At 51.4% G+C, this 27,387-nt stretch overlaps 16 non-coding genes across 16 annotated transcripts; all 16 read left to right on the plus strand.

The window, feature by feature from the left end:
* Nucleotides 1-6,257: 6,257 nt before the first annotated feature.
* LOC126318849 (5S ribosomal RNA) lies at nucleotides 6,258-6,376 on the plus strand. The gene has a single exon (XR_007557557.1). It is a non-coding gene; the product is annotated as a 5S ribosomal RNA (ribosomal RNA).
* A 1,282-nt stretch (nucleotides 6,377-7,658) lies between these two features.
* LOC126318850 (5S ribosomal RNA) lies at nucleotides 7,659-7,777 on the plus strand. Its single transcript, XR_007557558.1, has one exon. It is a non-coding gene; the product is annotated as a 5S ribosomal RNA (ribosomal RNA).
* Nucleotides 7,778-9,059: 1,282 nt separating this feature from the next.
* LOC126318851 (5S ribosomal RNA) lies at nucleotides 9,060-9,178 on the plus strand. Its single transcript, XR_007557559.1, has one exon. It is a non-coding gene; the product is annotated as a 5S ribosomal RNA (ribosomal RNA).
* Nucleotides 9,179-10,460: 1,282 nt separating this feature from the next.
* On the plus strand, nucleotides 10,461-10,579 carry LOC126318852 (5S ribosomal RNA). Its single transcript, XR_007557560.1, has one exon. It is a non-coding gene; the product is annotated as a 5S ribosomal RNA (ribosomal RNA).
* Nucleotides 10,580-11,855: 1,276 nt separating this feature from the next.
* On the plus strand, nucleotides 11,856-11,974 carry LOC126318855 (5S ribosomal RNA). The gene has a single exon (XR_007557562.1). It is a non-coding gene; the product is annotated as a 5S ribosomal RNA (ribosomal RNA).
* A 1,282-nt stretch (nucleotides 11,975-13,256) lies between these two features.
* LOC126318856 (5S ribosomal RNA) lies at nucleotides 13,257-13,375 on the plus strand. Its single transcript, XR_007557563.1, has one exon. It is a non-coding gene; the product is annotated as a 5S ribosomal RNA (ribosomal RNA).
* Nucleotides 13,376-14,657: 1,282 nt separating this feature from the next.
* Nucleotides 14,658-14,776, plus strand: LOC126318884 (5S ribosomal RNA). The gene has a single exon (XR_007557589.1). It is a non-coding gene; the product is annotated as a 5S ribosomal RNA (ribosomal RNA).
* A 1,184-nt stretch (nucleotides 14,777-15,960) lies between these two features.
* Nucleotides 15,961-16,079, plus strand: LOC126318857 (5S ribosomal RNA). The gene has a single exon (XR_007557564.1). It is a non-coding gene; the product is annotated as a 5S ribosomal RNA (ribosomal RNA).
* A 1,282-nt stretch (nucleotides 16,080-17,361) lies between these two features.
* Nucleotides 17,362-17,480, plus strand: LOC126318858 (5S ribosomal RNA). The gene has a single exon (XR_007557565.1). It is a non-coding gene; the product is annotated as a 5S ribosomal RNA (ribosomal RNA).
* A 1,282-nt stretch (nucleotides 17,481-18,762) lies between these two features.
* LOC126318859 (5S ribosomal RNA) lies at nucleotides 18,763-18,881 on the plus strand. Its single transcript, XR_007557566.1, has one exon. It is a non-coding gene; the product is annotated as a 5S ribosomal RNA (ribosomal RNA).
* A 1,282-nt stretch (nucleotides 18,882-20,163) lies between these two features.
* Nucleotides 20,164-20,282, plus strand: LOC126318860 (5S ribosomal RNA). Its single transcript, XR_007557567.1, has one exon. It is a non-coding gene; the product is annotated as a 5S ribosomal RNA (ribosomal RNA).
* Nucleotides 20,283-21,564: 1,282 nt separating this feature from the next.
* Nucleotides 21,565-21,683, plus strand: LOC126318973 (5S ribosomal RNA). Its single transcript, XR_007557668.1, has one exon. It is a non-coding gene; the product is annotated as a 5S ribosomal RNA (ribosomal RNA).
* A 1,086-nt stretch (nucleotides 21,684-22,769) lies between these two features.
* Nucleotides 22,770-22,888, plus strand: LOC126318861 (5S ribosomal RNA). The gene has a single exon (XR_007557568.1). It is a non-coding gene; the product is annotated as a 5S ribosomal RNA (ribosomal RNA).
* A 1,086-nt stretch (nucleotides 22,889-23,974) lies between these two features.
* LOC126318862 (5S ribosomal RNA) lies at nucleotides 23,975-24,093 on the plus strand. The gene has a single exon (XR_007557569.1). It is a non-coding gene; the product is annotated as a 5S ribosomal RNA (ribosomal RNA).
* Nucleotides 24,094-25,179: 1,086 nt separating this feature from the next.
* Nucleotides 25,180-25,298, plus strand: LOC126318863 (5S ribosomal RNA). The gene has a single exon (XR_007557570.1). It is a non-coding gene; the product is annotated as a 5S ribosomal RNA (ribosomal RNA).
* Nucleotides 25,299-26,384: 1,086 nt separating this feature from the next.
* LOC126318864 (5S ribosomal RNA) lies at nucleotides 26,385-26,503 on the plus strand. The gene has a single exon (XR_007557571.1). It is a non-coding gene; the product is annotated as a 5S ribosomal RNA (ribosomal RNA).
* Nucleotides 26,504-27,387: the final 884 nt, after the last annotated feature.

A 27,387-nucleotide genomic window follows, 5' to 3' on the forward strand; every position in this document is an offset into this window, starting at 1 on the left:
CGGAATTCTCTGGTACGGTGACTGACTTCGTTGACGTGGCCGCCAGTGCTCCCGTTCCCACTGCTGCCGTGGACTCGCAGGATTTTTTTGCGACTCCGAAACCGCGGCGTGATGAATTTCCGTCTCGAAGTTCTAGCAGGCAACGTGCACGCAGTGTCGGTCGGTCGCCTTCCTCAGGCAGGGGGTTTACACGACCGGACCGCAGTCCGTCTCCGGCTGACCGTACCCCCGCCGCTTCCCGGCAGTCGCGGGTTGGTCGGCAGGACTCACAACAGCGTGTCGCGCGTCGGGACCTAGACCCCGAGCGGCGGCAGTCTCAGGCTTCCGGCTCCGGGCGTCACACACAGCAATCACAACATCAACAACAACAACGGCGTGCCGCTTCTCGCCAGCGTTTGCCTGACGATCCTAACGTTGCCGATCAGAAGCGTGATGTCGCTGTTCGACATTTACGAACCGTTTTAAGTCAGCAGCCCGTTGGTTCCGATTCAGTTGTGACGGCCGACACGGCTTTGGCTGTGGCGACGCCGCAATTGCCGACGAAACGGAAGGCCGAAGACACCCACCAGCGTCGTGTCTGTCCTTCTGCCCCCGAGCGAGTGCCGACTTCTTCCGACGTGGAGATGCCCGCCGTTGATCCTTTGTCGGTAGCTTCCGGTGGCGCAGATTCTGGGATCGCGTCCACCCCCACTCCCGTCCACCCCACTGCGTGGGCGGAGGACGTGGAAGGTGGTGAGACGACTTACTGATTCCTTTGTTGTCCCCTAATCCGGTTGACGGGAATTAAAACCCGTCTTTTTAGCATACCTTTTATCCTTCTGGTGGCTGGAATTCCGTCCATGTCTGCTGTCTGTTTTTAAATGAGGAGTTTTTTGTGCTTGTGTCTTTTAATTGTGTATGGAGCCTGAGCGTTGCTCGTGGAATATTTTAACTATCAATGTTAACAAGCTGAGTAATCCACACAAGTTGTCGGCCTTACTCGCCTTTTTACATGATTCCCATTGTCATGTGGCATTCTTACAGGAAGTTACGCGTCAGGCTCTGTTGTTTTTACTTGACACTTCTGATTTTACTGTCGTTGATAATGTAATGTCGGACGAACAGACTGGTACTGCCATCTTAATTCGTCCGGAATTTGATGTTGGCAATCTTGAAATATTGCCAAATGGCCGCGCTATTGCATGTACCATTAACGGTGTTGCTTTTGTTAATGTGTACGCTCATGCCGGTGACAAACCAGCGCGCAATAAGTTTTATGGTCAGGATCTTTGTCAACTTCTCCATCACAATCGTACTGACTTAGTGATTGGTGGTGACTTTAATGCAGTCATTGATGGTCGAGATCAGGCGCCGCGTCCTAACTGGTGCCAGGAATTGCGTACGTTGGTTGACAGCTTTCGGCTCCGGGACACGTGGCGTGTCCTTAATCCGGACAAGACGCATTTCACGCACTTTTACGCCACCGGTCACAGTAGACTCGACAGGATCTATGTGTCTTCGCCGCTCGCCGCCCACGTCCGGAAGGCGGACGTGTTGCCGGTCATTTTTTCAGACCATTGCGGATACTTGTGTCAGCTCCTCCTACCGCGTGCGCGCCCTACTCGGCGCAACAATACTTGGAAATTTAACTGTAGTCTTTTGGACGATGCCAGTCTCACGTCTCAGTTTACTGCGTTGTGGCGCAAGCTCTTGCGTGATAAAGGCGATGACGGCAATACTCTCGTTTGGTGGGTGGGGGTAGCCAAGCCGGCTATTAGGCGTTTTTTAATCGATTTTAGTCTCGATGCGGCGCATTGGCGTCGGTCGACGACACGTTTTTACCAGGACTGTTTAAAGGATCTCGCTCAGCGGGTCACGGCGTCTCCTGACTTGCTTCCTGTTTTTAATCAATTTAAGGCCAAGCTCCTCGATGATCTTCGTCGGAAGGGTGTTGGGGCTATCGCGCGGAGCCAACCGGTGGGTGACGTAGAAGGGGAACCGCTCTCTCTTTACCACCTACACAGGGAGCGCCGGCGGCGCGAGCGGTTGGCTATCCGTAAATGGATCCAGCAGGACGGCACGTCCACCTCAGATGGTGCGGCCATTGAGCGGGAAGTTCACGCGCATTTTGCGACGCTCTTTAGACACGTGGACGTAGACGCCGCGGCGCTGCGCGATTTTTTGCAGAGAGTGCCACGTGTGTTAACGCGACAGGATAGGGCTGTTTTAAATGAACCTTTTACGTTTGATGACTTAGATGCAGCTGTGAAACGGAGTCCTAGGGGCAGGTCCCCTGGACTGGACGGGATTCCCGCAGAATTTTATTTAAAGTTTTTCCGTCTTTTAAGTCGTGTTTTAATTGACATCATGAATGAGATCCATAACGGCGTTGATATTCCGGCGGAATTTTCCGAAGGGCGCATTGCACTCATTCCGAAATCGACCACAACACCACATCTCGACAGTGTTCGTCCGATAACCTTACTGAACGCCGACTATAAGATTATAGCACGGTGCATCACTCACAGACTGACGAACGTTATGCCGAAGGTGGTGAGTGAACATCAGACGTGTGCTGTCAGGGACCGTAACATTTTCGATGCTGTCCTGGCGTACCGGGACTGCATCGGCTATGTTAAAAGTCACAGGCTCCGGACGGCTGGGATAATGCTGGTCGATTTCAAAAACCCCTTCGATCGGATTAGTCACACCTATCTGCGGCAGGTGTTGGTCGGTTTTGGATTTGGCACTAAAATGACGAAGATGGTGCGCAATATTTTGCGGAATGCCACGTCGCGGGTCGTAATCAACGGAATTGCCAGTCGTGTGATTCCGATTAGCCGTTCAGTTCGTCAGGGTTGCCCCTTGTCAATGTCGCTCTTCGCTTTGGCGTTGGATCCGCTCCTCCGCTGTATCGCCCAGGATTGCCGAGGCATTCGCATTGGTGACGATCAGCTGATCTGCAGGGCGTATGCCGACGATCTCGGCGTGTTCCTTGACCAGCCAGAGGACATTGACAGGCTGCATGGTGTTTTGCAGCGATTCGAGAGAGCAACGGGGGCTGTCGTCAATCCTCGGAAAACTGTTTTGCTCCCTCTTACACCTCGACTGCGTACTGTCCACGGCGACTGGTTTTGTGTCAAGCAACGGCAGACGGTTCTCGGTGTCATTCTGACTGACAATACGCAGCGTATGGAAGCTCTTAATTGGCGGTCCACGCTGTACAAGGTTCGGGCTGTTGCAAAATTGTATGCCTCTCGGAATTTGGCGCTCCGTCAACGGGTGGCTCTTATCAACACGCAGATTTTGGCAAAAGCGTGGTATCTGGCACAAGTCCTCCCTGTGCCGAAACAGCTGGAAAGGGCCATTCAACAGGCGGTCTATTGGTTGCTGTGGAAGGGTGACATTTTTAAGGTCTCCCTGGCAACCTGTACCTTGAGTCTGGCGGAGGGGGGGCTGGGTTTAGTTGATTTTCGCCACAAGTGCGCGGCGCTCTTCGTGAAGCGGACAACGGTGGTGATTGACAAGGGGCCGTGCAGTCCGACGGCTGCCTTGTTCAATGCATATCGCCCACCATCTGTGATTGCTCCGGTCTCGGTCGGTCATATTCCGTACACCTTGAACTTCGTACGCCGGTATTATATTAATAACAGCTATCTAGTGCTTGGTGATGTCCGTGCGTGCAATGTCGGTGACATTCTTCGCGCTCTTCGGGGCTCGCCAAGCAGGAATAAATGGGAGTATCGGCTACCTCAGCATGACTGGAAGGTGGTGTGGAGAAACCTCGCCGCCGCCGTCATTCCGGCCCACGTTCACGCGACGTGGTATAAAGTGGTCAACCGCACATTTCCAACTAACGCTAAGCTGCACTCTATCGATCTGATTTCTTCAGGTGTCTGTGATTCGTGTCCTGAGGAGGACACCATCGAACACCGATTCGAGTGTCGAAAATTCCGTGTTGTTTGGGATATTGCGTGTGACATGGTGCGCTTAATCAACAGGGTGGACAGGCGGCAGGTGACGGCCTTGGACGCCATCGTGCCTCAGTGCGCAGCTTATCCGGCCGCCAAACGAAATGCCACACTTTGGATTTTGGGACATACGATTTTTTGTATTTTCACCCTGAAATTGACTGATGCTGTCGATTTTCTGTCTTACCTGTGGGCGGAACATCGTCAGACACTTGGTCGACCGGCTTATTCCCTGACTTATGCCAATTTTTTGCATGTCGCTTTAGCCCATGCGTTCACCAAATTGTCACTTACCCTATGAGACTGCATACCCGATCTTGACATTTCTACTTTTCCTATCTGGCAGTAATGATAATACTAATGTTGACGTGATATGACGAACCCTTGCATGTCATCGGACTTGGCTTCTTGGATAATGATTTATGGCATGGTACAGCTGTGTTTAAATGGACCGTACATTCGCGAAAACGTCATAATGACATACAGTTCTGTGAATGGAGTTTTGTCCGTCACAGTTCTTTTCTGTTTTCTTTCCTTTGCTTTTTTTTTCCCGTGTTGTTTTTGTTTTTATTTTCTCGCGACGCGTGAGGAGACAGTATCAGGGAGATAAATTTATCACAGTTGGTGTGTGCCTGAATGTTGGATTCCCTCCTGTTACTGTGCGTCGACGTTTAGTTTTTATTCTTTATGTCCCATCCATCGAACGTTAGCGGAGACGTTTTTTCTTGGGACTTAATTTTTGTCCGGTAGAATCTCCTTTTTTTTGGCGGATGCAGAGTGACTGTTGCTTTGGAGGGTTGTCGTTGCTCTGGAACACTGTCACGGCAGGCTGCAGCGGCGTCCAGTGGCCAATTTTTTCTTTTATTTGGGATTACGTTTTGGAAGAAGGACTCCCATCCGTTTCTTACGTGTTTCAAAAAAATAAAAAAAAAGGTGCTGTTGGAAAATATCAAAAAAAAAAAAAAAAAAAAAGGTGCTGTTGGCTCTCTCTCTTATAAAAAAAAAAAAAAAAGGTGCTGTTGGCTCCCTCTCTTCTTTTAAATTTTATGTCACTACACCTGCCAGCCCTCTTTTCATACAAACTCTCAGGTGCGACGAAGATGCTTCCACAAGCATTTTAAACTACTGTATTAAACGTAAGATGCGAAATTACAGTAATGAACTCAGTTTGTACAAGAATGCGCGGAGGAAGAGTGCTAGGAACTCGTTGAAAATAACGAAACACTGCGAATCGACAGATGTGCTCTTGAAATGCGTCAGAGCCTACTGTTTTGTAGGAGCGCTAAATTCCAAAAACTAACTACATTAAAAAAAACCTGTTCCCGTCCGACCACCGAAGATAAGCAACAACGTTTATATTCGGATCGGCGACCGCCTGGGAACTCTGGCTGTCTTCATTTCTTGCTTTCTTGTCGCTACCCCTGCCAGCCGTTTTTTCATGCTACCTTTCTCATGTGACAAAGATGCTTCCATACTGATTTTAAACTATCGTAAGATACGATATTAAGGAACTCAGTTTGAAAAGAGTGCGCCAAGGAAGACTTGCAAAGAGTCTCTGGAAATAACAAAACAGTATGAAGTGACAGAAATGTTGTGAAATACGTCAGGGCATATTGTTTTGTAGCAGTGCACAACGGCAAATTTGTAAACAAAAATTTACCTTTCGTCGCTACAAGGGATGGATACTTTGTCGAAAAGCCTGTGTCTTGTGTGCATGCTTTCGCACCTTTCCACGGCACGGCGCGGCACAGAGCTGCTCTGGTAGCTCCGAACGGCCGCACACGTCGCCTCGGACACGCCGGTTCGGCCCGCGCCCATCTCGCAGATGTTCCTCGTGCTTGTGCTGTCATATGGACCGCGACCCGAGCGGCAGCGAGCGGCAGTCGAGCAAAGTCGGGACAAGTCGGGACGGAAGGTGACAGCCGATTATGCACCGTGCGAATTACGCAAATATCTAGAAGCGCGACGCGTGTCAGGCAGGTGAGAACGCTTCTCTCGGTCCAGCAGGACACTGCCACACCCCGCGCAGTCCACCCGCCGCCCGGCCGCGCGCAATCCCTGCGACGGACAACAATAACAAGGTGCGTCTCCCGCGAGTGTCGGAGGCCGCACGAACCAAACGAATGACAGGCGGTGCAACGAGCAGCTGTGTTGTGCGTCTGACCCACGTGGCGGCGCGCCGCACTGCGCGTCGCCTTCGAGGTGGAAGGACGTGCTTTGCGTCAAATGTGCCACCGAAAATGGCGATTGCGTGTATTGGGAGGAGAGGCGAAGCCTTCTTGTGCCGTGCGGCTACAGTATAAGGACGCCAACGGCCATACCATGTTGAATACACCGGTTCTCGTCCGATCACCGAAGTTAAGCAACATCGGGCCCGGTTAGTACTTGGATGGGTGACCGCCTGGGAACACCGGGTGCTGTTGGCTCCCTCTCTTCTTTTAAATTTTATGTCACTACACCTGCCAGCCCTCTTTTCATACAAACTCTCAGGTGCGACGAAGATGCTTCCACAAGCATTTTAAACTACTGTATTAAACGTAAGATGCGAAATTACAGTAATGAACTCCGTTTGTACAAGAATGCGCGGAGGAAGAGTGCTAGGAACTCGTTGAAAATAACGAAACACTGCGAATCGACAGATGTGCTCTTGAAATGCGTCAGAGCCTACTGTTTTGTAGGAGCGCTAAATTCCAAAAACTAACTACATTAAAAAAAACCTGTTCCCGTCCGACCACCGAAGATAAGCAACAACGTTTATATTCGGATCGGCGACCGCCTGGGAACTCTGGCTGTCTTCATTTCTTGCTTTCTTGTCGCTACCCCTGCCAGCCGTTTTTTCATGCTACCTTTCTCATGTGACAAAGATGCTTCCATACTGATTTTAAACTATCGTAAGATACGATATTAAGGAACTCAGTTTGACAAGAGTGCGCCAAGGAAGACTTGCAAAGAGTCTCTGGAAATAACAAAACAGTATGAAGTGACAGAAATGTTGTGAAATACGTCAGGGCATATTGTTTTGTAGCAGTGCACAACGGCAAATTTGTAAACAAAAATTTACCTTTCGTCGCTACAAGAGATGGATACTTTGTCGAAAAGCCTGTGTCTTGTGTGCGTGCTTTCGCACCTTTCCACGGCACGGCGCGGCACAGAGCTGCTCTGGTAGCTCCGAACGGCCGCACACGTCGCCTCGGACACGCCGGTTCGGCCCGCGCCCATCTCGCAGATGTTCCTCGTGCTTGTGCTGTCATATGGACCGCGACCCGAGCGGCAGCGAGCGGCAGTCGAGCAAAGTCGGGACAAGTCGGGACGGAAGGTGACAGCCGATTATGCACCGTGCGAATTACGCAAATATCTAGAAGCGCGACGCGTGTCAGGCAGGTGAGAACGCTTCTCTCGGTCCAGCAGGACACTGCCACACCCCGCGCAGTCCACCCGCCGCCCGGCCGCGCGCAATCCCTGCGACGGACAACAATAACAAGGTGCGTCTCCCGCGAGTGTCGGAGGCCGCACGAACCAAACGAATGACAGGCGGTGCAACGAGCAGCTGTGTTGTGCGTCTGACCCACGTGGCGGCGCGCCGCACTGCGCGTCGCCTTCGAGGTGGAAGGACGTGCTTTGCGTCAAATGTGCCACCGAAAATGGCGATTGCGTGTATTGGGAGGAGAGGCGAAGCCTTCTTGTGCCGTGCGGCTACAGTATAAGGACGCCAACGGCCATACCATGTTGAATACACCGGTTCTCGTCCGATCACCGAAGTTAAGCAACATCGGGCCCGGTTAGTACTTGGATGGGTGACCGCCTGGGAACACCGGGTGCTGTTGGCTCCCTCTCTTCTTTTAAATTTTATGTCACTACACCTGCCAGCCCTCTTTTCATACAAACTCTCAGGTGCGACGAAGATGCTTCCACAAGCATTTTAAACTACTGTATTAAACGTAAGATGCGAAATTACAGTAATGAACTCAGTTTGTACAAGAATGCGCGGAGGAAGAGTGCTAGGAACTCGTTGAAAATAACGAAACACTGCGAATCGACAGATGTGCTCTTGAAATGCGTCAGAGCCTACTGTTTTGTAGGAGCGCTAAATTCCAAAAACTAACTACATTAAAAAAAACCTGTTCCCGTCCGACCACCGAAGATAAGCAACAACGTTTATATTCGGATCGGCGACCGCCTGGGAACTCTGGCTGTCTTCATTTCTTGCTTTCTTGTCGCTACCCCTGCCAGCCGTTTTTTCATGCTACCTTTCTCATGTGACAAAGATGCTTCCATACTGATTTTAAACTATCGTAAGATACGATATTAAGGAACTCAGTTTGAAAAGAGTGCGCCAAGGAAGACTTGCAAAGAGTCTCTGGAAATAACAAAACAGTATGAAGTGACAGAAATGTTGTGAAATACGTCAGGGCATATTGTTTTGTAGCAGTGCACAACGGCAAATTTGTAAACAAAAATTTACCTTTCGTCGCTACAAGAGATGGATACTTTGTCGAAAAGCCTGTGTCTTGTGTGCATGTTTTCGCACCTTTCCACGGCACGGCGCGGCACAGAGCTGCTCTGGTAGCTCCGAACGGCCGCACACGTCGCCTCGGACACGCCGGTTCGGCCCGCGCCCATCTCGCAGATGTTCCTCGTGCTTGTGCTGTCACATGGACCGCGACCCGAGCGGCAGCGAGCGGCAGTCGAGCAAAGTCGGGACAAGTCGGGACGGAAGGTGACAGCCGATTATGCACCGTGCGAATTACGCAAATATCTAGAAGCGCGACGCGTGTCAGGCAGGTGAGAACGCTTCTCTCGGTCCAGCAGGACACTGCCACACCCCGCGCAGTCCACCCGCCGCCCGGCCGCGCGCAATCCCTGCGACGGACAACAATAACAAGGTGCGTCTCCCGCGAGTGTCGGAGGCCGCACGAACCAAACGAATGACAGGCGGTGCAACGAGCAGCTGTGTTGTGCGTCTGACCCACGTGGCGGCGCGCCGCACTGCGCGTCGCCTTCGAGGTGGAAGGACGTGCTTTGCGTCAAATGTGCCACCGAAAATGGCGATTGCGTGTATTGGGAGGAGAGGCGAAGCCTTCTTGTGCCGTGCGGCTACAGTATAAGGACGCCAACGGCCATACCATGTTGAATACACCGGTTCTCGTCCGATCACCGAAGTTAAGCAACATCGGGCCCGGTTAGTACTTGGATGGGTGACCGCCTGGGAACACCGGGTGCTGTTGGCTCCCTCTCTTCTTTTAAATTTTATGTCACTACACCTGCCAGCCCTCTTTTCATACAAACTCTCAGGTGCGACGAAGATGCTTCCACAAGCATTTTAAACTACTGTATTAAACGTAAGATGCGAAATTACAGTAATGAACTCAGTTTGTACAAGAATGCGCGGAGGAAGAGTGCTAGGAACTCGTTGAAAATAACGAAACACTGCGAATCGACAGATGTGCTCTTGAAATGCGTCAGAGCCTACTGTTTTGTAGGAGCGCTAAATTCCAAAAACTAACTACATTAAAAAAAACCTGTTCCCGTCCGACCACCGAAGATAAGCAACAACGTTTATATTCGGATCGGCGACCGCCTGGGAACTCTGGCTGTCTTCATTTCTTGCTTTCTTGTCGCTACCCCTGCCAGCCGTTTTTTCATGCTACCTTTCTCATGTGACAAAGATGCTTCCATACTGATTTTAAACTATCGTAAGATACGATATTAAGGAACTCAGTTTGAAAAGAGTGCGCCAAGGAAGACTTGCAAAGAGTCTCTGGAAATAACAAAACAGTATGAAGTGACAGAAATGTTGTGAAATACGTCAGGGCATATTGTTTTGTAGCAGTGCACAACGGCAAATTTGTAAACAAAAATTTACCTTTCGTCGCTACAAGAGATGGATACTTTGTCGAAAAGCCTGTGTCTTGTGTGCATGCTTTCGCACCTTTCCACGGCACGGCGCGGCACAGAGCTGCTCTGGTAGCTCCGAACGGCCGCACACGTCGCCTCGGACACGCCGGTTCGGCCCGCGCCCATCTCGCAGATGTTCCTCGTGCTTGTGCTGTCATATGGACCGCGACCCGAGCGGCAGCGAGCGGCAGTCGAGCAAAGTCGGGACAAGTCGGGACGGAAGGTGACAGCCGATTATGCACCGTGCGAATTACGCAAATATCTAGAAGCGCGACGCGTGTCAGGCAGGTGAGAACGCTTCTCTCGGTCCAGCAGGACACTGCCACACCCCGCGCAGTCCACCCGCCGCCCGGCCGCGCGCAATCCCTGCGACGGACAACAATAACAAGGTGCGTCTCCCGCGAGTGTCGGAGGCCGCACGAACCAAACGAATGACAGGCGGTGCAACGAGCAGCTGTGTTGTGCGTCTGACCCACGTGGCGGCGCGCCGCACTGCGCGTCGCCTTCGAGGTGGAAGGACGTGCTTTGCGTCAAATGTGCCACCGAAAATGGCGATTGCGTGTATTGGGAGGAGAGGCGAAGCCTTCTTGTGCCGTGCGGCTACAGTATAAGGACGCCAACGGCCATACCATGTTGAATACACCGGTTCTCGTCCGATCACCGAAGTTAAGCAACATCGGGCCCGGTTAGTACTTGGATGGGTGACCGCCTGGGAACACCGGGTGCTGTTGGCTCCCTCTCTTCTTTTAAATTTTATGTCACTACACCTGCCAGCCCTCTTTTCATACAAACTCTCAGGTGCGACGAAGATGCTTCCACAAGCATTTTAAACTACTGTATTAAACGTAAGATGCGAAATTACAGTAATGAACTCAGTTTGTACAAGAATGCGCGGAGGAAGAGTGCTAGGAACTCGTTGAAAATAACGAAACACTGCGAATCGACAGATGTGCTCTTGAAATGCGTCAGAGCCTACTGTTTTGTAGGAGCGCTAAATTCCAAAAACTAACTACATTAAAAAAAACCTGTTCCCGTCCGACCACAGAAGATAAGCAACAACGTTTATATTCGGATCGGCGACCGCCTGGGAACTCTGGCTATTTCTTGCTTTCTTGTCGCTACCCCTGCCAGCCGTTTTTTCATGCTACCTTTCTCATGTGACAAAGATGCTTCCATACTGATTTTAAACTATCGTAAGATACGATATTAAGGAACTCAGTTTGAAAAGAGTGCGCCAAGGAAGACTTGCAAAGAGTCTCTGGAAATAACAAAACAGTATGAAGTGACAGAAATGTTGTGAAATACGTCAGGGCATATTGTTTTGTAGCAGTGCACAACGGCAAATTTGTAAACAAAAATTTACCTTTCGTCGCTACAAGAGATGGATACTTTGTCGAAAAGCCTGTGTCTTGTGTGCATGTTTTCGCACCTTTCCACGGCACGGCGCGGCACAGAGCTGCTCTGGTAGCTCCGAACGGCCGCACACGTCGCCTCGGACACGCCGGTTCGGCCCGCGCCCATCTCGCAGATGTTCCTCGTGCTTGTGCTGTCACATGGACCGCGACCCGAGCGGCAGCGAGCGGCAGTCGAGCAAAGTCGGGACAAGTCGGGACGGAAGGTGACAGCCGATTATGCACCGTGCGAATTACGCAAATATCTAGAAGCGCGACGCGTGTCAGGCAGGTGAGAACGCTTCTCTCGGTCCAGCAGGACACTGCCACACCCCGCGCAGTCCACCCGCCGCCCGGCCGCGCGCAATCCCTGCGACGGACAACAATAACAAGGTGCGTCTCCCGCGAGTGTCGGAGGCCGCACGAACCAAACGAATGACAGGCGGTGCAACGAGCAGCTGTGTTGTGCGTCTGACCCACGTGGCGGCGCGCCGCACTGCGCGTCGCCTTCGAGGTGGAAGGACGTGCTTTGCGTCAAATGTGCCACCGAAAATGGCGATTGCGTGTATTGGGAGGAGAGGCGAAGCCTTCTTGTGCCGTGCGGCTACAGTATAAGGACGCCAACGGCCATACCATGTTGAATACACCGGTTCTCGTCCGATCACCGAAGTTAAGCAACATCGGGCCCGGTTAGTACTTGGATGGGTGACCGCCTGGGAACACCGGGTGCTGTTGGCTCCCTCTCTTCTTTTAAATTTTATGTCACTACACCTGCCAGCCCTCTTTTCATACAAACTCTCAGGTGCGACGAAGATGCTTCCACAAGCATTTTAAACTACTGTATTAAACGTAAGATGCGAAATTACAGTAATGAACTCAGTTTGTACAAGAATGCGCGGAGGAAGAGTGCTAGGAACTCGTTGAAAATAACGAAACACTGCGAATCGACAGATGTGCTCTTGAAATGCGTCAGAGCCTACTGTTTTGTAGGAGCGCTAAATTCCAAAAACTAACTACATTAAAAAAAACCTGTTCCCGTCCGACCACCGAAGATAAGCAACAACGTTTATATTCGGATCGGCGACCGCCTGGGAACTCTGGCTGTCTTCATTTCTTGCTTTCTTGTCGCTACCCCTGCCAGCCGTTTTTTCATGCTACCTTTCTCATGTGACAAAGATGCTTCCATACTGATTTTAAACTATCGTAAGATACGATATTAAGGAACTCAGTTTGAAAAGAGTGCGCCAAGGAAGACTTGCAAAGAGTCTCTGGAAATAACAAAACAGTATGAAGTGACAGAAATGTTGTGAAATACGTCAGGGCATATTGTTTTGTAGCAGTGCACAACGGCAAATTTGTAAACAAAAATTTACCTTTCGTCGCTACAAGAGATGGATACTTTGTCGAAAAGCCTGTGTCTTGTGTGCATGCTTTCGCACCTTTCCACGGCACGGCGCGGCACAGAGCTGCTCTGGTAGCTCCGAACGGCCGCACACGTCGCCTCGGACACGCCGGTTCGGCCCGCGCCCATCTCGCAGATGTTCCTCGTGCTTGTGCTGTCATATGGACCGCGACCCGAGCGGCAGCGAGCGGCAGTCGAGCAAAGTCGGGACAAGTCGGGACGGAAGGTGACAGCCGATTATGCACCGTGCGAATTACGCAAATATCTAGAAGCGCGACGCGTGTCAGGCAGGTGAGAACGCTTCTCTCGGTCCAGCAGGACACTGCCACACCCCGCGCAGTCCACCCGCCGCCCGGCCGCGCGCAATCCCTGCGACGGACAACAATAACAAGGTGCGTCTCCCGCGAGTGTCGGAGGCCGCACGAACCAAACGAATGACAGGCGGTGCAACGAGCAGCTGTGTTGTGCGTCTGACCCACGTGGCGGCGCGCCGCACTGCGCGTCGCCTTCGAGGTGGAAGGACGTGCTTTGCGTCAAATGTGCCACCGAAAATGGCGATTGCGTGTATTGGGAGGAGAGGCGAAGCCTTCTTGTGCCGTGCGGCTACAGTATAAGGACGCCAACGGCCATACCATGTTGAATACACCGGTTCTCGTCCGATCACCGAAGTTAAGCAACATCGGGCCCGGTTAGTACTTGGATGGGTGACCGCCTGGGAACACCGGGTGCTGTTGGCTCCCTCTCTTCTTTTAAATTTTATGTCACTACACCTGCCAGCCCTCTTTTCATACAAACTCTCAGGTGCGACGAAGATGCTTCCACAAGCATTTTAAACTACTGTATTAAACGTAAGATGCGAAATTACAGTAATGAACTCAGTTTGTACAAGAATGCGCGGAGGAAGAGTGCTAGGAACTCGTTGAAAATAACGAAACACTGCGAATCGACAGATGTGCTCTTGAAATGCGTCAGAGCCTACTGTTTTGTAGGAGCGCTAAATTCCAAAAACTAACTACATTAAAAAAAACCTGTTCCCGTCCGACCACCGAAGATAAGCAACAACGTTTATATTCGGATCGGCGACCGCCTGGGAACTCTGGCTGTCTTCATTTCTTGCTTTCTTGTCGCTACCCCTGCCAGCCGTTTTTTCATGCTACCTTTCTCATGTGACAAAGATGCTTCCATACTGATTTTAAACTATCGTAAGATACGATATTAAGGAACTCAGTTTGAAAAGAGTGCGCCAAGGAAGACTTGCAAAGAGTCTCTGGAAATAACAAAACAGTATGAAGTGACAGAAATGTTGTGAAATACGTCAGGGCATATTGTTTTGTAGCAGTGCACAACGGCAAATTTGTAAACAAAAATTTACCTTTCGTCGCTACAAGAGATGGATACTTTGTCGAAAAGCCTGTGTCTTGTGTGCATGTTTTCGCACCTTTCCACGGCACGGCGCGGCACAGAGCTGCTCTGGTAGCTCCGAACGGCCGCACACGTCGCCTCGGACACGCCGGTTCGGCCCGCGCCCATCTCGCAGATGTTCCTCGTGCTTGTGCTGTCACATGGACCGCGACCCGAGCGGCAGCGAGCGGCAGTCGAGCAAAGTCGGGACAAGTCGGGACGGAAGGTGACAGCCGATTATGCACCGTGCGAATTACGCAAATATCTAGAAGCGCGACGCGTGTCAGGCAGGTGAGAACGCTTCTCTCGGTCCAGCAGGACACTGCCACACCCCGCGCAGTCCACCCGCCGCCCGGCCGCGCGCAATCCCTGCGACGGACAACAATAACAAGGTGCGTCTCCCGCGAGTGTCGGAGGCCGCACGAACCAAACGAATGACAGGCGGTGCAACGAGCAGCTGTGTTGTGCGTCTGACCCACGTGGCGGCGCGCCGCACTGCGCGTCGCCTTCGAGGTGGAAGGACGTGCTTTGCGTCAAATGTGCCACCGAAAATGGCGATTGCGTGTATTGGGAGGAGAGGCGAAGCATTCTTGTGCCGTGCGGCTACAGTATAAGGACGCCAACGGCCATACCATGTTGAATACACCGGTTCTCGTCCGATCACCGAAGTTAAGCAACATCGGGCCCGGTTAGTACTAGGATGGGTGACCGCCTGGGAACACCGGGTGCTGTTGGCTCCCTCTCTTCTTTTAAATTTCATGTCACTACACCTGGCAGCCCTCTTTTCATACTAACTCTCAGGTGCGACAAAGATGCTCCCACAAGCATTTTAAACTACTGTATTAAACGTAAGATGCGAAATTACAGTAATGAACTCAGTTTGAGCAAGAATGCGCGAAGGAAGGGTGGTAGGAACTCCTTGAAAGTAACGAAACACTGCGAATCGACAGATGTGCACTTGAAATGCGTCAGAGCCTACTGTTTTGTAGGAGCGCTAAATTCCAAAAAACTAAATAATTAAATAAAAAACTAAAAAAACAGAAAATCAACTGTTCTGGTACGATCACCGACGATAAGCAACATCGTTAGTATTCGGATCGGTGACCGCCTGGGTACTCTGGAAAAGAGGGCTGGCAGGGGTAGCCAAAAAATGAAGTCAGACAAAGTGTCTCTAGAAATAACAAGAGTATGACACGACAGGACTGTTCTGAAATACGCCAGGGCTTATAGTTTTGTAGCAGTGTACAAATGCAAATTTGTAAACAAAAATTTATCTTTCGCCGCTAGAAGAAATGGATGCTTTGTCGAACCGCCTGTGTCTTGTGTCCGTGTTTTCGCACCTTTCCACGGCATTGCACGGAACAGCACTGCTCTAGTAGCTCCGAACGGCCGCACACGGCGCCTCGCACACGCCGGTCAGTCCGGCGCCAGTCTCGCAGTTGTTTCTCGTGCTTGTGCTGTCATATGGACCACGACCCGAGCGGCAGCGAGCGGCAGTCGAGCAAAGTCGGGACAAGTCGGGACGGAAGGTGACAGCCGATTATGCACCGTGCGAATTACGCAAATATCTAGAAGCGCGACGCGTGTCAGGCAGGTGAGAACGCTTCTCTCGGTCCAGCAGGACACTGCCACACCCCGCGCAGTCCACCCGCCGCCCGGCCGCGCGCAATCCCTGCGACGGACAACAATAACAAGGTGCGTCTCCCGCGAGTGTCGGAGGCCGCACGAACCAAACGAATGACAGGCGGTGCAACGAGCAGCTGTGTTGTGCGTCTGACCCACGTGGCGGCGCGCCGCACTGCGCGTCGCCTTCGAGGTGGAAGGACGTGCTTTGCGTCAAATGTGCCACCGAAAATGGCGATTGCGTGTATTGGGAGGAGAGGCGAAGCCTTCTTGTGCCGTGCGGCTACAGTATAAGGACGCCAACGGCCATACCATGTTGAATACACCGGTTCTCGTCCGATCACCGAAGTTAAGCAACATCGGGCCCGGTTAGTACTTGGATGGGTGACCGCCTGGGAACACCGGGTGCTGTTGGCTCCCTCTCTTCTTTTAAATTTTATGTCACTACACCTGCCAGCCCTCTTTTCATACAAACTCTCAGGTGCGACGAAGATGCTTCCACAAGCATTTTAAACTACTGTATTAAACGTAAGATGCGAAATTACAGTAATGAACTCAGTTTGTACAAGAATGCGCGGAGGAAGAGTGCTAGGAACTCGTTGAAAATAACGAAACACTGCGAATCGACAGATGTGCTCTTGAAATGCGTCAGAGCCTACTGTTTTGTAGGAGCGCTAAATTCCAAAAACTAACTACATTAAAAAAAACCTGTTCCCGTCCGACCACCGAAGATAAGCAACAACGTTTATATTCGGATCGGCGACCGCCTGGGAACTCTGGCTGTCTTCATTTCTTGCTTTCTTGTCGCTACCCCTGCCAGCCGTTTTTTCATGCTACCTTTCTCATGTGACAAAGATGCTTCCATACTGATTTTAAACTATCGTAAGATACGATATTAAGGAACTCAGTTTGAAAAGAGTGCGCCAAGGAAGACTTGCAAAGAGTCTCTGGAAATAACAAAACAGTATGAAGTGACAGAAATGTTGTGAAATACGTCAGGGCATATTGTTTTGTAGCAGTGCACAACGGCAAATTTGTAAACAAAAATTTACCTTTCGTCGCTACAAGAGATGGATACTTTGTCGAAAAGCCTGTGTCTTGTGTGCATGCTTTCGCACCTTTCCACGGCACGGCGCGGCACAGAGCTGCTCTGGTAGCTCCGAACGGCCGCACACGTCGCCTCGGACACGCCGGTTCGGCCCGCGCCCATCTCGCAGATGTTCCTCGTGCTTGTGCTGTCATATGGACCGCGACCCGAGCGGCAGCGAGCGGCAGTCGAGCAAAGTCGGGACAAGTCGGGACGGAAGGTGACAGCCGATTATGCACCGTGCGAATTACGCAAATATCTAGAAGCGCGACGCGTGTCAGGCAGGTGAGAACGCTTCTCTCGGTCCAGCAGGACACTGCCACACCCCGCGCAGTCCACCCGCCGCCCGGCCGCGCGCAATCCCTGCGACGGACAACAATAACAAGGTGCGTCTCCCGCGAGTGTCGGAGGCCGCACGAACCAAACGAATGACAGGCGGTGCAACGAGCAGCTGTGTTGTGCGTCTGACCCACGTGGCGGCGCGCCGCACTGCGCGTCGCCTTCGAGGTGGAAGGACGTGCTTTGCGTCAAATGTGCCACCGAAAATGGCGATTGCGTGTATTGGGAGGAGAGGCGAAGCCTTCTTGTGCCGTGCGGCTACAGTATAAGGACGCCAACGGCCATACCATGTTGAATACACCGGTTCTCGTCCGATCACCGAAGTTAAGCAACATCGGGCCCGGTTAGTACTTGGATGGGTGACCGCCTGGGAACACCGGGTGCTGTTGGCTCCCTCTCTTCTTTTAAATTTTATGTCACTACACCTGCCAGCCCTCTTTTCATACAAACTCTCAGGTGCGACGAAGATGCTTCCACAAGCATTTTAAACTACTGTATTAAACGTAAGATGCGAAATTACAGTAATGAACTCAGTTTGTACAAGAATGCGCGGAGGAAGAGTGCTAGGAACTCGTTGAAAATAACGAAACACTGCGAATCGACAGATGTGCTCTTGAAATGCGTCAGAGCCTACTGTTTTGTAGGAGCGCTAAATTCCAAAAACTAACTACATTAAAAAAAACCTGTTCCCGTCCGACCACCGAAGATAAGCAACAACGTTTATATTCGGATCGGCGACCGCCTGGGAACTCTGGCTGTCTTCATTTCTTGCTTTCTTGTCGCTACCCCTGCCAGCCGTTTTTTCATGCTACCTTTCTCATGTGACAAAGATGCTTCCATACTGATTTTAAACTATCGTAAGATACGATATTAAGGAACTCAGTTTGAAAAGAGTGCGCCAAGGAAGACTTGCAAAGAGTCTCTGGAAATAACAAAACAGTATGAAGTGACAGAAATGTTGTGAAATACGTCAGGGCATATTGTTTTGTAGCAGTGCACAACGGCAAATTTGTAAACAAAAATTTACCTTTCGTCGCTACAAGAGATGGATACTTTGTCGAAAAGCCTGTGTCTTGTGTGCATGCTTTCGCACCTTTCCACGGCACGGCGCGGCACAGAGCTGCTCTGGTAGCTCCGAACGGCCGCACACGTCGCCTCGGACACGCCGGTTCGGCCCGCGCCCATCTCGCAGATGTTCCTCGTGCTTGTGCTGTCATATGGACCGCGACCCGAGCGGCAGCGAGCGGCAGTCGAGCAAAGTCGGGACAAGTCGGGACGGAAGGTGACAGCCGATTATGCACCGTGCGAATTACGCAAATATCTAGAAGCGCGACGCGTGTCAGGCAGGTGAGAACGCTTCTCTCGGTCCAGCAGGACACTGCCACACCCCGCGCAGTCCACCCGCCGCCCGGCCGCGCGCAATCCCTGCGACGGACAACAATAACAAGGTGCGTCTCCCGCGAGTGTCGGAGGCCGCACGAACCAAACGAATGACAGGCGGTGCAACGAGCAGCTGTGTTGTGCGTCTGACCCACGTGGCGGCGCGCCGCACTGCGCGTCGCCTTCGAGGTGGAAGGACGTGCTTTGCGTCAAATGTGCCACCGAAAATGGCGATTGCGTGTATTGGGAGGAGAGGCGAAGCCTTCTTGTGCCGTGCGGCTACAGTATAAGGACGCCAACGGCCATACCATGTTGAATACACCGGTTCTCGTCCGATCACCGAAGTTAAGCAACATCGGGCCCGGTTAGTACTTGGATGGGTGACCGCCTGGGAACACCGGGTGCTGTTGGCTCCCTCTCTTCTTTTAAATTTTATGTCACTACACCTGCCAGCCCTCTTTTCATACAAACTCTCAGGTGCGACGAAGATGCTTCCACAAGCATTTTAAACTACTGTATTAAACGTAAGATGCGAAATTACAGTAATGAACTCAGTTTGTACAAGAATGCGCGGAGGAAGAGTGCTAGGAACTCGTTGAAAATAACGAAACACTGCGAATCGACAGATGTGCTCTTGAAATGCGTCAGAGCCTACTGTTTTGTAGGAGCGCTAAATTCCAAAAACTAACTACATTAAAAAAAACCTGTTCCCGTCCGACCACCGAAGATAAGCAACAACGTTTATATTCGGATCGGCGACCGCCTGGGAACTCTGGCTGTCTTCATTTCTTGCTTTCTTGTCGCTACCCCTGCCAGCCGTTTTTTCATGCTACCTTTCTCATGTGACAAAGATGCTTCCATACTGATTTTAAACTATCGTAAGATACGATATTAAGGAACTCAGTTTGAAAAGAGTGCGCCAAGGAAGACTTGCAAAGAGTCTCTGGAAATAACAAAACAGTATGAAGTGACAGAAATGTTGTGAAATACGTCAGGGCATATTGTTTTGTAGCAGTGCACAACGGCAAATTTGTAAACAAAAATTTACCTTTCGTCGCTACAAGAGATGGATACTTTGTCGAAAAGCCTGTGTCTTGTGTGCATGCTTTCGCACCTTTCCACGGCACGGCGCGGCACAGAGCTGCTCTGGTAGCTCCGAACGGCCGCACACGTCGCCTCGGACACGCCGGTTCGGCCCGCGCCCATCTCGCAGATGTTCCTCGTGCTTGTGCTGTCATATGGACCGCGACCCGAGCGGCAGCGAGCGGCAGTCGAGCAAAGTCGGGACAAGTCGGGACGGAAGGTGACAGCCGATTATGCACCGTGCGAATTACGCAAATATCTAGAAGCGCGACGCGTGTCAGGCAGGTGAGAACGCTTCTCTCGGTCCAGCAGGACACTGCCACACCCCGCGCAGTCCACCCGCCGCCCGGCCGCGCGCAATCCCTGCGACGGACAACAATAACAAGGTGCGTCTCCCGCGAGTGTCGGAGGCCGCACGAACCAAACGAATGACAGGCGGTGCAACGAGCAGCTGTGTTGTGCGTCTGACCCACGTGGCGGCGCGCCGCACTGCGCGTCGCCTTCGAGGTGGAAGGACGTGCTTTGCGTCAAATGTGCCACCGAAAATGGCGATTGCGTGTATTGGGAGGAGAGGCGAAGCCTTCTTGTGCCGTGCGGCTACAGTATAAGGACGCCAACGGCCATACCATGTTGAATACACCGGTTCTCGTCCGATCACCGAAGTTAAGCAACATCGGGCCCGGTTAGTACTTGGATGGGTGACCGCCTGGGAACACCGGGTGCTGTTGGCTCCCTCTCTTCTTTTAAATTTTATGTCACTACACCTGCCAGCCCTCTTTTCATACAAACTCTCAGGTGCGACGAAGATGCTTCCACAAGCATTTTAAACTACTGTATTAAACGTAAGATGCGAAATTACAGTAATGAACTCAGTTTGTACAAGAATGCGCGGAGGAAGAGTGCTAGGAACTCGTTGAAAATAACGAAACACTGCGAATCGACAGATGTGCTCTTGAAATGCGTCAGAGCCTACTGTTTTGTAGGAGCGCTAAATTCCAAAAACTAACTACATTAAAAAAAACCTGTTCCCGTCCGACCACCGAAGATAAGCAACAACGTTTATATTCGGATCGGCGACCGCCTGGGAACTCTGGCTGTCTTCATTTCTTGCTTTCTTGTCGCTACCCCTGCCAGCCGTTTTTTCATGCTACCTTTCTCATGTGACAAAGATGCTTCCATACTGATTTTAAACTATCGTAAGATACGATATTAAGGAACTCAGTTTGAAAAGAGTGCGCCAAGGAAGACTTGCAAAGAGTCTCTGGAAATAACAAAACAGTATGAAGTGACAGAAATGTTGTGAAATACGTCAGGGCATATTGTTTTGTAGCAGTGCACAACGGCAAATTTGTAAACAAAAATTTACCTTTCGTCGCTACAAGAGATGGATACTTTGTCGAAAAGCCTGTGTCTTGTGTGCATGTTTTCGCACCTTTCCACGGCACGGCGCGGCACAGAGCTGCTCTGGTAGCTCCGAACGGCCGCACACGTCGCCTCGGACACGCCGGTTCGGCCCGCGCCCATCTCGCAGATGTTCCTCGTGCTTGTGCTGTCACATGGACCGCGACCCGAGCGGCAGCGAGCGGCAGTCGAGCAAAGTCGGGACAAGTCGGGACGGAAGGTGACAGCCGATTATGCACCGTGCGAATTACGCAAATATCTAGAAGCGCGACGCGTGTCAGGCAGGTGAGAACGCTTCTCTCGGTCCAGCAGGACACTGCCACACCCCGCGCAGTCCACCCGCCGCCCGGCCGCGCGCAATCCCTGCGACGGACAACAATAACAAGGTGCGTCTCCCGCGAGTGTCGGAGGCCGCACGAACCAAACGAATGACAGGCGGTGCAACGAGCAGCTGTGTTGTGCGTCTGACCCACGTGGCGGCGCGCCGCACTGCGCGTCGCCTTCGAGGTGGAAGGACGTGCTTTGCGTCAAATGTGCCACCGAAAATGGCGATTGCGTGTATTGGGAGGAGAGGCGAAGCATTCTTGTGCCGTGCGGCTACAGTATAAGGACGCCAACGGCCATACCATGTTGAATACACCGGTTCTCGTCCGATCACCGAAGTTAAGCAACATCGGGCCCGGTTAGTACTAGGATGGGTGACCGCCTGGGAACACCGGGTGCTGTTGGCTCCCTCTCTTCTTTTAAATTTCATGTCACTACACCTGGCAGCCCTCTTTTCATACTAACTCTCAGGTGCGACAAAGATGCTCCCACAAGCATTTTAAACTACTGTATTAAACGTAAGATGCGAAATTACAGTAATGAACTCAGTTTGAGCAAGAATGCGCGAAGGAAGGGTGGTAGGAACTCCTTGAAAGTAACGAAACACTGCGAATCGACAGATGTGCACTTGAAATGCGTCAGAGCCTACTGTTTTGTAGGAGCGCTAAATTCCAAAAAACTAAATAATTAAATAAAAAACTAAAAAAACAGAAAATCAACTGTTCTGGTACGATCACCGACGATAAGCAACATCGTTAGTATTCGGATCGGTGACCGCCTGGGTACTCTGGAAAAGAGGGCTGGCAGGGGTAGCCAAAAAATGAAGTCAGACAAAGTGTCTCTAGAAATAACAAGAGTATGACACGACAGGACTGTTCTGAAATACGCCAGGGCTTATAGTTTTGTAGCAGTGTACAAATGCAAATTTGTAAACAAAAATTTATCTTTCGCCGCTAGAAGAAATGGATGCTTTGTCGAACCGCCTGTGTCTTGTGTCCGTGTTTTCGCACCTTTCCACGGCATTGCACGGAACAGCACTGCTCTAGTAGCTCCGAACGGCCGCACACGGCGCCTCGCACACGCCGGTCAGTCCGGCGCCAGTCTCGCAGTTGTTTCTCGTGCTTGTGCTGTCATATGGACCACGACCCGAGCGGCAGCGAGCGGCAGTCGAGCAAAGTCGGGACAAGTCGGGACGGAAGGGGACAGCCGAGAATGCACCATGCGAATTACGCAAACATCTGGAAGCGCGACGCGTGTCAGGCAGGTGAGAACGCTTCCCTCGGTCCAGCAGGACACTGACACACCCCGCGCAGTCCACCCGCCGCCCGGCCGCGCGCAAGACCTGCGCTGGTTGACAATAACAAGGTGCGTCTCCCGCGAGTGTCGAGGAGGAAGGACGTGCTTTGCGTCAAATGTGCCACCGAAAATGGCGATTGCGTGTGTTGGAAGGAGAGGCGAAGCATTCTTCTGCCGTGCAGCTACAGTATAAGGACGCCAACGGCCATACCATGTTGAATACACCGGTTCTCGTCCGATCACCGAAGTTAAGCAACATCGGGCCCGGTTAGTACTTGGATGGGTGACCGCCTGGGAACACCGGGTGCTGTTGGCTCTCTCTCTTCTTTTAAATTTCATGTCACTACACCTGGCAGCCCTCTTTTCATACTAACTCTCAGGTGCGACAAAGATGCTCCCACAAGCATTTTAAACTACTGTATTAAACGTAAGATGCGAAATTACAGTAATGAACTCAGTTTGAGCAAGAATGCGCGAAGGAAGGGTGGTAGGAACTCCTTGAAAGTAACGAAACACTGCGAATCGACAGATGTGCACTTGAAATGCGTCAGAGCCTACTGTTTTGTAGGAGCGCTAAATTCCAAAAAACTAAATAATTAAATAAAAAACTAAAAAAACAGAAAATCAACTGTTCTGGTACGATCACCGACGATAAGCAACATCGTTAGTATTCGGATCGGTGACCGCCTGGGTACTCTGGAAAAGAGGGCTGGCAGGGGTAGCCAAAAAATGAAGTCAGACAAAGTGTCTCTAGAAATAACAAGAGTATGACACGACAGGACTGTTCTGAAATACGCCAGGGCTTATAGTTTTGTAGCAGTGTACAAATGCAAATTTGTAAACAAAAATTTATCTTTCGCCGCTAGAAGAAATGGATGCTTTGTCGAACCGCCTGTGTCTTGTGTCCGTGTTTTCGCACCTTTCCACGGCATTGCACGGAACAGCACTGCTCTAGTAGCTCCGAACGGCCGCACACGGCGCCTCGCACACGCCGGTCAGTCCGGCGCCAGTCTCGCAGTTGTTTCTCGTGCTTGTGCTGTCATATGGACCACGACCCGAGCGGCAGCGAGCGGCAGTCGAGCAAAGTCGGGACAAGTCGGGACGGAAGGGGACAGCCGAGAATGCACCATGCGAATTACGCAAATATCTGGAAGCGCGACGCGTGTCAGGCAGGTGAGAACGCTTCCCTCGGTCCAGCAGGACACTGACACACCCCGCGCAGTCCACCCGCCGCCCGGCCGCGCGCAAGACCTGCGCTGGTTGACAATAACAAGGTGCGTCTCCCGCGAGTGTCGAGGAGGAAGGACGTGCTTTGCGTCAAATGTGCCACCGAAAATGGCGATTGCGTGTGTTGGAAGGAGAGGCGAAGCATTCTTCTGCCGTGCAGCTACAGTATAAGGACGCCAACGGCCATACCATGTTGAATACACCGGTTCTCGTCCGATCACCGAAGTTAAGCAACATCGGGCCCGGTTAGTACTTGGATGGGTGACCGCCTGGGAACACCGGGTGCTGTTGGCTCTCTCTCTTCTTTTAAATTTCATGTCACTACACCTGGCAGCCCTCTTTTCATACTAACTCTCAGGTGCGACAAAGATGCTCCCACAAGCATTTTAAACTACTGTATTAAACGTAAGATGCGAAATTACAGTAATGAACTCAGTTTGAGCAAGAATGCGCGAAGGAAGGGTGGTAGGAACTCCTTGAAAGTAACGAAACACTGCGAATCGACAGATGTGCACTTGAAATGCGTCAGAGCCTACTGTTTTGTAGGAGCGCTAAATTCCAAAAAACTAAATAATTAAATAAAAAACTAAAAAAACAGAAAATCAACTGTTCTGGTACGATCACCGACGATAAGCAACATCGTTAGTATTCGGATCGGTGACCGCCTGGGTACTCTGGAAAAGAGGGCTGGCAGGGGTAGCCAAAAAATGAAGTCAGACAAAGTGTCTCTAGAAATAACAAGAGTATGACACGACAGGACTGTTCTGAAATACGCCAGGGCTTATAGTTTTGTAGCAGTGTACAAATGCAAATTTGTAAACAAAAATTTATCTTTCGCCGCTAGAAGAAATGGATGCTTTGTCGAACCGCCTGTGTCTTGTGTCCGTGTTTTCGCACCTTTCCACGGCATTGCACGGAACAGCACTGCTCTAGTAGCTCCGAACGGCCGCACACGGCGCCTCGCACACGCCGGTCAGTCCGGCGCCAGTCTCGCAGTTGTTTCTCGTGCTTGTGCTGTCATATGGACCACGACCCGAGCGGCAGCGAGCGGCAGTCGAGCAAAGTCGGGACAAGTCGGGACGGAAGGGGACAGCCGAGAATGCACCATGCGAATTACGCAAATATCTGGAAGCGCGACGCGTGTCAGGCAGGTGAGAACGCTTCCCTCGGTCCAGCAGGACACTGACACACCCCGCGCAGTCCACCCGCCGCCCGGCCGCGCGCAAGACCTGCGCTGGTTGACAATAACAAGGTGCGTCTCCCGCGAGTGTCGAGGAGGAAGGACGTGCTTTGCGTCAAATGTGCCACCGAAAATGGCGATTGCGTGTGTTGGAAGGAGAGGCGAAGCATTCTTCTGCCGTGCAGCTACAGTATAAGGACGCCAACGGCCATACCATGTTGAATACACCGGTTCTCGTCCGATCACCGAAGTTAAGCAACATCGGGCCCGGTTAGTACTTGGATGGGTGACCGCCTGGGAACACCGGGTGCTGTTGGCTCTCTCTCTTCTTTTAAATTTCATGTCACTACACCTGGCAGCCCTCTTTTCATACTAACTCTCAGGTGCGACAAAGATGCTCCCACAAGCATTTTAAACTACTGTATTAAACGTAAGATGCGAAATTACAGTAATGAACTCAGTTTGAGCAAGAATGCGCGAAGGAAGGGTGGTAGGAACTCCTTGAAAGTAACGAAACACTGCGAATCGACAGATGTGCACTTGAAATGCGTCAGAGCCTACTGTTTTGTAGGAGCGCTAAATTCCAAAAAACTAAATAATTAAATAAAAAACTAAAAAAACAGAAAATCAACTGTTCTGGTACGATCACCGACGATAAGCAACATCGTTAGTATTCGGATCGGTGACCGCCTGGGTACTCTGGAAAAGAGGGCTGGCAGGGGTAGCCAAAAAATGAAGTCAGACAAAGTGTCTCTAGAAATAACAAGAGTATGACACGACAGGACTGTTCTGAAATACGCCAGGGCTTATAGTTTTGTAGCAGTGTACAAATGCAAATTTGTAAACAAAAATTTATCTTTCGCCGCTAGAAGAAATGGATGCTTTGTCGAACCGCCTGTGTCTTGTGTCCGTGTTTTCGCACCTTTCCACGGCATTGCACGGAACAGCACTGCTCTAGTAGCTCCGAACGGCCGCACACGGCGCCTCGCACACGCCGGTCAGTCCGGCGCCAGTCTCGCAGTTGTTTCTCGTGCTTGTGCTGTCATATGGACCACGACCCGAGCGGCAGCGAGCGGCAGTCGAGCAAAGTCGGGACAAGTCGGGACGGAAGGGGACAGCCGAGAATGCACCATGCGAATTACGCAAATATCTGGAAGCGCGACGCGTGTCAGGCAGGTGAGAACGCTTCCCTCGGTCCAGCAGGACACTGACACACCCCGCGCAGTCCACCCGCCGCCCGGCCGCGCGCAAGACCTGCGCTGGTTGACAATAACAAGGTGCGTCTCCCGCGAGTGTCGAGGAGGAAGGACGTGCTTTGCGTCAAATGTGCCACCGAAAATGGCGATTGCGTGTGTTGGAAGGAGAGGCGAAGCATTCTTCTGCCGTGCAGCTACAGTATAAGGACGCCAACGGCCATACCATGTTGAATACACCGGTTCTCGTCCGATCACCGAAGTTAAGCAACATCGGGCCCGGTTAGTACTTGGATGGGTGACCGCCTGGGAACACCGGGTGCTGTTGGCTCTCTCTCTTCTTTTAAATTTCATGTCACTACACCTGGCAGCCCTCTTTTCATACTAACTCTCAGGTGCGACAAAGATGCTCCCACAAGCATTTTAAACTACTGTATTAAACGTAAGATGCGAAATTACAGTAATGAACTCAGTTTGAGCAAGAATGCGCGAAGGAAGGGTGGTAGGAACTCCTTGAAAGTAACGAAACACTGCGAATCGACAGATGTGCACTTGAAATGCGTCAGAGCCTACTGTTTTGTAGGAGCGCTAAATTCCAAAAAACTAAATAATTAAATAAAAAACTAAAAAAACAGAAAATCAACTGTTCTGGTACGATCACCGACGATAAGCAACATCGTTAGTATTCGGATCGGTGACCGCCTGGGTACTCTGGAAAAGAGGGCTGGCAGGGGTAGCCAAAAAATGAAGTCAGACAAAGTGTCTCTAGAAATAACAAGAGTATGACACGACAGGACTGTTCTGAAATACGCCAGGGCTTATAGTTTTGTAGCAGTGTACAAATGCAAATTTGTAAACAAAAATTTATCTTTCGCCGCTAGAAGAAATGGATGCTTTGTCGAACCGCCTGTGTCTTGTGTCCGTGTTTTCGCACCTTTCCACGGCATTGCACGGAACAGCACTGCTCTAGTAGCTCCGAACGGCCGCACACGGCGCCTCGCACACGCCGGTCAGTCCGGCGCCAGTCTCGCAGTTGTTTCTCGTGCTTGTGCTGTCATATGGACCACGACCCGAGCGGCAGCGAGCGGCAGTCGAGCAAAGTCGGGACAAGTCGGGACGGAAGGGGACAGCCGAGAATGCACCATGCGAATTACGCAAATATCTGGAAGCGCGACGCGTGTCAGGCAGGTGAGAACGCTTCCCTCGGTCCAGCAG

This window comes from Schistocerca gregaria, unplaced genomic scaffold (assembly GCF_023897955.1).
Source record: "Schistocerca gregaria isolate iqSchGreg1 unplaced genomic scaffold, iqSchGreg1.2 ptg000684l, whole genome shotgun sequence".
Lineage (NCBI taxonomy): Eukaryota > Metazoa > Arthropoda > Insecta > Orthoptera > Acrididae > Schistocerca > Schistocerca gregaria.